The sequence below is a fragment of the Lactuca virosa genome, chromosome 7 (genome assembly GCF_052849685.1).
Source record: "Lactuca virosa cultivar CGN04683 chromosome 7, Lactuca_virosa_CGN04683_v6, whole genome shotgun sequence".
Taxonomy (NCBI): domain Eukaryota; kingdom Viridiplantae; phylum Streptophyta; class Magnoliopsida; order Asterales; family Asteraceae; genus Lactuca; species Lactuca virosa.
Window position 1 is genome coordinate 3,084,735 of NC_136432.1, and position 8,424 is coordinate 3,093,158.

An 8,424-nucleotide genomic window follows, 5' to 3' on the forward strand; every position below is an offset into this window, starting at 1 on the left:
GAACCTTGGGTGTAGTAAATGCAATCACCTCAAATGTCATGGGAATCGAGGCTTTTGGCTTCAAACGCTTGACTTTTTTAACATTGGGCTCCTTCCAAACCTTAAGTTCGTTTTCCATCATCTTCTTAATTGCAACTAGCTCATCACAATCTTCTTCCATGACATCCATTTTTGGCACTTCATCTTTAGGCTCTTCATGATTTTCTCTAGGACTCATCTCAAAGGTAATAGTGCCATTATCCACATGAAGTGTGAGATTTGAGTCATGGATGTCTACTAATGCTCTTGAGGTACTAAAAAATGGTCTTCCCAAAATAATGGGAAGGTCTTCATCTTCCTTCATGTCGAGAACTACAAAGTCGACCGGAAAACAAATTTCCCCACTTTAGCTAGTAAGTCTTCAATTATACCTCGTGGGTATGTATTTGAGTGATCCACCATTCGAATGGTCATTCTTGTATCTTGGAGCTTTGGTAATCCAAGCTTTTGATAGAAAGAGTATGGCATGAGGTTAATGCTTTCCACTTAATCAACTAGAGCATTAATAGAAGTCGAGTTGCCAAATTCACAAGGCAATGTGAGTTAACATGGATCTTCCATCTTGATTGGTATTCCTTTGATAAGTGCAGCTGAACATAACTCATTAAGAACTATTTTCGAGTCCTTTTCCAACTCCTTTCTATTACTCATTACATCTTTTGCGAACTTGAGAAGTTTTGCCATCGATTTGAGAAATGGGGCATTGATTGAGAATGCGAGCACTTGTTCCAGAAATTTTCTTTGTTCAGGCTCCAGAGAATGTTTGATTGCACGAGATGGGAATGGTAAAGGAGGCTGATATGAATTAATCGGAGAAAATGTTTCTTCACGACACCACGACATGGTCATACCACCACAACATGGTGGGTCATCAGAAAGCAACTAAACTTTTTACTCTTTTGGCTCTGGGATCCTCTTATTCTAAACACGACTTGGGTGGCATTGTAGCTGCTTCATGGGTCACAAATGGCTCAAAATGAACCTCTTCTTCTGTGTATATCGGCATTACATGAGGTTGTGCTTTTGGGTCTTGATTTCGATGTGGTAATATTTCATTGACAAGTGTAGTAAGTTTCCCGAGTTATGTATCTATGTTTTTGATGGAAGCTTGATGATTTCATACATTAGCATCAGTTGTATCATGTATCTTTTCAGATGTTTCCATAAATCTTTGAAGTACCGACTCGAAATCTATCTTCTTTTCGGTTTGTGGTTGTTCTTTTTAGTAGAAACCATGACCGGTTTGTCTATACTTCTTATCTTTCTGTTTCTTGTACTCTTCATATAGCAAGCATTCCTTTTTAGGATTCCTCCAATCTTCATCATATTTGTCACCACTTGAATAAAAAAAATTAAGCCTTGCGATTCCCATTTTCATCTAAATCACAATCCTTTGTCAAATGTGGACAACTACAATTATCACAAGCAAGTCTTATGGCATGAATGGATTTATCCAAATTTGTCATTCACCTATCCATAGAGTCGAGTTTAGGTATGATTGCAACCAAGTTCTCATTTCCTCCATCCCCTTTTCCTCTAGTAACATCCTTTCTTGGATTATGGTACTCTCTTGAGTGCTTTGCAAAATCTTCAACTAACTCTTTGATAACAGTTGGCTCCTTTTTCGTCATTAACCCTTGGGAGTCAAGAAGTTGTCTAGTTGTGACATTCACCCCATCATATAAAATAACACTTCTTGTTGGACATTCAAATCATGTTGAGGAAAACTTCTAAGCAATCCTTTGTACCTCTCCCATGCTTCATATAGAGACTCTCCAACCTCTTTTTGAAAATTAGCTATCTTCTTTTTAAGCTTTGAGATCTTGGAATGTGGACTAAATTGCTCAATAAAAGCTTCAAGAAGGGTGTCCCAAGTAGTTATGGATTCGGGTGCAAGAGATTTCAAATAAACTTTTGCTTCACCAGTAAAAGTGACAGGAAGCATCCAAAGTAGCACGGATTCTCTTGGCACATTTGGAACATGAAAATAATTAGCAATGTCTTTGAACTCATCAATGTGATTGAAAGCATCTTCATACTCTTTCCCGGTGAAAGACATATCCTTGAGAATGGATAGAATGTGTCCCTTGAGCTCAAAACTTCTGTAAGGTAGTATCTCGGGTGGAATTAAGCTTGGTCAATGTTCTTTACGTATCATCTTCTTGTAATCGCCCATCGTCATTCTCGTAATGTCCGCCATCTATTCTTTTTCGATTTTTAGCTCTAAATTGTCTGAACTTCCTTCGGTAGAGGATTCTGGTTCGTATCTGATTCCCTTCTTATCCGACGTCCTTTCAAAAAGTTCGAATTTGTCGGATTTGAAAGTATTGCTCGCTTCGCCCTTCTTGTCTTTCTTCTTGTGGAAAGCGGATTATGGATCTCCTAGTGGAGGAACAATAGGTGTTTTAGATCCTTGGGTCATATATCACTGAAACAAAACAAAAACGCATAAAAGGAATAAAAATCACTAAACTAATAATTAACTGAAGCGAGACCACGACGTGGTTGTGTTTTAGAAACAAAAAACAACTTAAATAAATGCAACCAAAGTAACTTTTTGTGGTTTTTGTCCCACAAAAATGATCGAATAACTAAAAGCAATTAAAATATAATTCAAATAAGTTGTTCCCCGACAACGACACAAAAAACTTGATGCGTGCACAAAGTACCTACTTAGTTTTAAATTTATAACCTAAGAAACTTTTACTATCTATGCACCTACAGGCAGTGTACCTAGTCAGTTTATAGTGTAGCTTAGGTAAGTCAGGTGTCGATCATAGGGAACATAATTCAATTTAATAAATTATCTACTTCTAATTAAACTATAAAACAAACTGTAGAGAACTCTTGAATTTCAACTTCCTATGGGTTTCTAAGGGTTTATTAGTCACAAATAACCTCATAAAACCGAATGGATATCTCCAATTTCGACCTAATGTACGAGATTTTATATTTGTGGAAATATGGCCACTACTTTGTGGTTGACCGCCACTACAACGTGTTCTTCGAGTTTTTCCCATGTTTGCCACATCAGCATAAGGGTCGCAATTCTTCTATATGCCACGTCGCGGTTGAGGCACCACAACGTGGTCTTTAGTCTTCTTTCTTCTTTTCTTCGTTTTAGCTCCCGTTTCCTGCTTCCACCTCCTCATATGCTTCCTTTTTGTCCCGAGTAAGTCTTCGCAGCTACAAAACATAATTTAAACATATTAAGTACCTTTTGTTCCATATTAAATATATTTATAGCTAACAACATTAGAATTATGCATTAAATACATAGTTAACTATGCACATATCAATACTGTATATGTATTTTGTAAATATAATACATTGGGTAACGAAGGGTAATGAAAGATTCAATAGATTGATGAAAGATAAGATGCCATAGTATGATGAAAGATAAGATGTCATAGTATGATGAAAGATAAGATGCCATAGTATAATGAAAGATGTAGGCAATGATAGGATGCCACGACTTTGAATGAAAGATAATATGACATAGTATAATGAAAAATGTAGGCAATGATAGGATGCCACAAATTTGAAAGTGGTACTAGCATACTAACGATGTAGAAATTGTACTAGTGTACTAACGATGTAGGAATGGTACTAGTGTACCAACGATGTAGTCATCTAACAGAGTATAGGCGATGACCACCAGACTATTTAATGTCAATCTCATGGAACACATGCATGTTTATAACCTGTAGGTGATGGACTTTGTGCCTATTTGATGTACTCTACCCTACTGACACGTATTTATGAGCAATCACTGTAACAGTACTGTCAGCAATGATGATTAAGACGATCCTTAGGAAAAATCCTTAGGATTGAAATAGAAAAATAAAACTACTGACATGTATTGAGGAGAAATCTCTGTAACAATATTGTCGACAACGATGACTAAGATGACTCTTAGGATAGATCCTTACGGGAGAATAAAGAAGTAAATGGGGATGGGTAATCGGGTTAACTGTTTGATAATTAAACATATTAATGATATTATTGTGGGTTGAAAACCCTATGTACTCACCAGTTTTTCCAACTTGACGCACTCATCTTCTTTGTATCACTAGTAGCAGTACAAAGATACATGCATGATAAGAGATTCAAGGAGATGTGGACTGATAGTCTAAGATATTGTAAGGCCTGTTTATGCTTTTGTTTTGTATCAGTTATGATATCCCAAACTTTTAAATATCAATGAAAAACATTTCTTCGAAAATACTTTTACGGGACCAAATTCTACATTTGTAAATAAACTCTATTTTGAATAAGCATAAATGAAAAGTTTTAAAATGGCCGTGAAAATGGGGATGTCACAGTTGTTATCAGAGCATTAGTTTAAACGAACTAGGAATTTAGAGGATTTATAGACTTAAGCTTAGAATGCTAAGCGATGATTGTGAGATGTATGTATATTATATTTTAGGTAGTACACCTGAATTGACACAAACACTAGCTCACTTTATGATAAGATGCCTAATTTGCTTTTATGTGCTAAATGGTTTGTGTTATAGCATGCCTTAGGTTGCCTATCTAAATTGTTGCTATTAAGTTTAAGGTCTGTTGCTGACCTAGAATTAGGAAATTTTATGTGTTCATGTTTCTAAACGTTTAATCACGGTATTAGAACTGGCATATAATTTTTCAGAGTGATAAGGAGAATTACGTGTCTAAAGCTTCCCTATCTATATTCTCGTCTCAGTAAACTGAACGCCGCTTTGGTGTATAGAACGTCATGGTGAGGACAAGAATCAAATTAGGTAACAGTAATGGAAACCGACAGCCTGGTCTTGAGCGAGTAATGGGTCATGCACCGGTCGTCGTACATGCACCCGAACCAATCATGACAACGATGATACAAGCAATCTTAGATCGTCAGATGGAAGAGACAATGTGTCTACTTCAAGGAAATAGGGGAGAACATACTGCACCCGTCGTGCAACGTGATCTGGAAGAGGAACAGTTAGAGGAAGGAAATTACAGTCGGACTATTGGCCAGGCTGAGCCCCAAGCAAGGAGGAGGAACAATCCTATTGATAAGATTGAGAGAAATGGATGTAAATATAAGGATTTCATGGCTGCCAAACCACTGAGTCTTTCCGGGAACCCCACACTAGGGAAAATTATGGACTGGGTCTCCGATATGGAGATGGTATTTGAGAGTTGCGACTGCAACAACAAAAAGAGGACGGTCCTTGCAGTCCGACAACTAAATATTGGAGTATTAAGTTGGTGGAAGTTATTGGACGATACCATGACCAAAGGAGAAGCCAATAAGATGACATGGGAAGACTTCCTGGTGCAAGTAAAAAGACAGTATTGTTATGAGCAAGACCTTCTGGAAATCAACAATAAATTCCAAAACTTAAAGAAAGGAAGGTTGAATGTCAGCGAGTATGTTGTAGATTTTACTGAGAAGATGAAGCTGGTTCCTTACCTGGTTCCTACTGATATTTCCAAGGTGAATAAGTTTGCTAATGGACTACCGATGGATTTTGGTTCAATGGTCAAACAAGCAACCACACTAAAAGCCGCCATCTGGGCAACTAAGAATGTTGAGATCCAGATAAGGGAAAAGGGTCTGGAAAAAGCTGAGAAAGGAGAGAAAAGGAAGCTTGAAGGATCTTAAATATCTGATAAGAAAGGGAGATTCACAAAGCCTGACTCAAATGACAAGAAGTCTAGGGGTAGCAGTGAAGCCAAGTGGTGTGAGAAGTATAAAAAGAATCACTTCAGAAGATGTGACAGAAAGGTGACCTGCTATAAGTGTGGAAGGACTGATCACTATTCCAAAGAGTGTACGTTTAATGATATAGTATGTTACAGATGTGGAGACAAGGGGCGTATTTCGAACGATTTCCTGAAGATAAATGAAGCAGCTGTAACATCTCGAGATTTGCAGGTATTTCCGAATCCTCTCTTTTATTATTATTTTGTCATTTGTAGTCTCCGGGGTTGGAAGAGTCAAGCCATGAGAAATCTAAGGGCTAAAGTTTCAACTTTGAGGCCAAGAAGAGTACGCTAAGCGTACATAAGGTACGCTGAGCATAATAGGCGTGCCCTAGTACACTGGCCGTATACTTGTGTATGCTGAGCGTACGCACGTTAGATGGAAACCCTAATATTTAGGGTTTGGGTGCTATATAAATGTCCTTATGAGCTCAAAACCCTCCATCACATCAGCCTCCATAGATTTGATGCGTTTTCCCCAAACCCTAACCTATTTCTTGAGTTTGTGAGCTAAAAGAGTGTGTTTTGAGTAGTTGGAGAAGAAGGTGTTGCATCAAGAAGTTGGAGAAGGAAGACAGGCTTGTAGATCTGAGGTTTCTTTGTGCTCTAGAAGCTACAGGAGGTAAAAAGCTCCAACCTTTATGTGTGTATGATGTAGATCTAGTCATAGTAGCTTTATGAAACCATTTCTTGTCCCAAAAGACCCAAGTTGGTGCATGTTATGATTTGAACAAAAAAGTTGTCCTTTCAGACCCTATAAAGGGTCCTAAGTGATAAAAATGATGTACCAATGGCATAAAGTGTCCCATGCATGTAGTAGAGATGCCTTAATGTGTTAAGACCATGTATTAAGAACTTTCTGGACGTCCAAAGTCTTAAAGTTCGAGACTTTATGGTTCTAATACACATTTGGTCGATGGATATGGAATTTGGGCTTAAGTGCTTAAGCCATTAAGCACTTATTAGAGTTTTGGTAAAGTTTGCGTATGCCCCACGTATTTTCTGTACGCCCAGCGTACTGAGTCAACCACCCCGATGGTGGTCAACGCAAGGCGGAAGTACGCCCAACGTACCAGAGGAGTACGCCCCGCATACGCCCTCTGTTGGGCTTTTGGAGATTTAGGCTTCGGGATTGGGCCACTTTTGGGCCAGATTTTACATGGACCTTGCTGGACTTTCTGAATAATTGTGTTTAGGGCCATTTTGGTAATGTATCTTAAAATAAGGCCCAATTGGGAAAATTGGGCCAATAATGGGCTTTGGATTTATGGACTTTTAGATCATGGATTTGGTATTGGGCCTTGAACCAAATTAGAGAAGAGGCAATAATGCATAATTACCCTATGTGGGACCCTTGGTCAAGATTGATATACCAATTGTTGAGACAGCGGTCGGAGACTTTAGTCTAGTTTTGCGCTACTTGTGAGGTGAGTTCTTCTCACTATATCAATAGGTCTAAGGCACCAATGTCGGCCCTTTATGGTTTGTATCCTGGTTATAGGATTATGCTATGTTAGTGATATGTTAGATCTGTATCCTGGTTATAGGATGATGCTATGTTTGTGATCTGTTAGATCGGTATCCTGGTATATAGGATGATGCTATGAGTAGTGATATGTTAGATCTGTATGACTATCTGTACATGCTAGCTAGTGTATGATATTTATGTGTGGATTGTTTGATTGGGGGTTGGGTTGAGGCGGTCCTACTTTGTGCTCTATGCCAACATACCCAGGGCGGCCCGGATAGACTGCAGACCCGGTAAGGGCGCACTAGTCAGACTAAAGGCCCGACGAGTGGTCCGGATAGGCTGAAGGCCCTGTGAGGTGGTCCAGACGTGCCGATGGCTCGGAGAGCAGTCCAGATAGGATGTAGGCCCTGCGAGGCGTTCCAGTCAGGATAATGGCTCGGTATGCATGCTGTTTGTATGATATTGTTATGGTTTGTATGGCGTTAGTATTTTGGGGGAACTCACTAAGCTTCGGGCTTATAGTTGTTGATTTTGTTTCAGGTACTTCAGATAATCGCGGGAAGGCGAAGGCGTGATCGTGCACCTCCTCATACTTTTATGATTTGATTTCTGGGATACTCTGACATGGAACTATTTTGGAAAGAATTTGTAATAACTATTGGTTTTTGAATGTTTTAAAAAAGTTTAAATTGACATGATTTTTATGGATGTTACAAGTTGGTATCAGAGCCTTGGTTTGAGTGAACTGGAGGAACACTCATGTGAATATAGTCTCAAACTAAGGAAAAGATTTTCAAAAATGATTTTCAAATGGTTTTCAAAATACTAAAGGAGGATGCAAGTAAGTAGAACCCAAAATACCTTACGAATTATTTGATTTTGTGATATGTTAGAACATCATGCTAGTGATAGGCTAGGGATCTTCATGAATTTCATGATATAATTGCCTGATTATATGATGCCTTAGTTCCTATAGGGTTCTCTTGTTGAGATGAGATGTGACTCTTTCGCGTGTGAACTGGCTATTGAGCGGATACGCTAAGTCACATACTGCATAGTTTAAAAGATCTTAGGATGAAAGGTTTGGTCCTGCTGCACAGCTCTCGTCTGAGTCTAACCGTTGTGGGATTGAATCTTTTAGCCTAATATTGTTTAAACTGTGGGGTATGTGATTGTAT

The 8,424-nt window shown here is 38.6% G+C and overlaps 1 non-coding gene across 1 annotated transcript; it reads left to right on the forward strand.

Moving 5' to 3' along the window:
- Positions 1-1,748: 1,748 nt before the first annotated feature.
- Positions 1,749-1,855, forward strand: LOC145127940 (small nucleolar RNA R71). Its single transcript, XR_013716544.1, has one exon. It is a non-coding gene; the product is annotated as a small nucleolar RNA R71 (small nucleolar RNA).
- The last annotated feature ends 6,569 nt before the right edge of the window (positions 1,856-8,424 follow it).